Below are 1,383 nucleotides of genomic sequence, written 5' to 3'. Positions count from 1 at the left end.
AAGAAAGAAAGAAAGAAAGAAAGAAAGAAAGAAAGAAAGAAAGAACAAGCATTGGGACTCAGAATGTAGCTTGGTGGTTGAGTACTTGCCCAACCTGCACAAGGCTGTGGGGTCAGTCCGTAACATCGCAAAAACAAAGGACACGGTTTGTTGAGCATGTTGAGAAATTTTACTGGTGAAACTGTAAGGTGACTCAATGTCTGAGCAAAACAGTTCAGTGATTCCTCTAACATGTTTTATAAAGAATCAACCCACAGCACCACAGTCCTCTTCCTAGGTATGAACTACAAAGAATTAAGAACAGAAATGAAAACAGGTGCATGTACACGCACGCTCATCTCAGTAACACACAAGAGGTGGAAATGGCCCAAATGTCCATCAACTGATGAATGGATAAACAGGCTGTGCTTTGCATGCACAATAAAGGATCTCTTTCATCATGAAGATGCTGATGTGGAGAAACCTGAAAAACACTACACTAAGGAAAAAAACAATAACCCAGAAACCAGAAACAACAACAAACACAAAATTAACACATTGCACTAAGCATGGTGGCTCTTACCTGTAATCCTAGCATTCAGGAAGCTAAAATGGGAGGATTACTATGAATATGAGGCCATATTGGAGTTCTAAGCCAGGCTTAGCTACAGAGTAAGATCCTATCTCTAAAAGAAATTACGTATATGATTCCATTATATGCAATGTCCTGAATAGATCCATCTAGAGACAGAATCAAGATTTGTAGGTCCCAGTGTCCGGGTGGATTTTAACAGGAAAAAACTGTAATGGGTAAAGTATTACATATATGATCCACTATATGGAATGTCTGAAATAGATCAATTTAGAGACAGAAAACAGATTTGTGGGTCCCAGTGTCTAAGAGTGGAATTTAACATGAAGACACTACTTAATGAGTAAAGAAAATGTTTGTACGTTAGGCAAAACTGGTAGCTGTATAACATTGTGACTATAATAAGTGCTATTGAATTTTCGTTTTATAGTAGTTCATTGTATAAGGATTTCATCTCCGGGGTCTGGAGTGGTAGCACATCAATTAACAGCACTGGCTGCTCCTCCTCCAGGGGACCCCAGGTTTGATTCCTAGAGCCCACATGGCAGCTCACAGCTGCCTGTGACTCCATTTCCAGGAGGGGATCCAATGTGTGCCCCACCCTTACTCATACAATTAACAATTTAAAATTAATTTAAATTTTAAAAAGAAATTTAAAACACTTACCTAAATACCTTTAAAAAAAAATAAGGAGCTGGGCAGTGGTGGCGCATGCCTTTAATCCCAGCACTTGGGAGACAGACGCAGGTGGATTTCTGAGTTCGAGGCCAGCCTGGTCTACAGAGTGAGTTCCAGGACAGCCAGGACTACAC

Source organism: Grammomys surdaster, unplaced genomic scaffold (genome assembly GCF_004785775.1).
Source record: "Grammomys surdaster isolate TR1022 unplaced genomic scaffold, NIH_TR_1.0 150, whole genome shotgun sequence".
Taxonomy (NCBI): domain Eukaryota; kingdom Metazoa; phylum Chordata; class Mammalia; order Rodentia; family Muridae; genus Grammomys; species Grammomys surdaster.
This window is presented reverse-complemented; position numbering follows the sequence as displayed.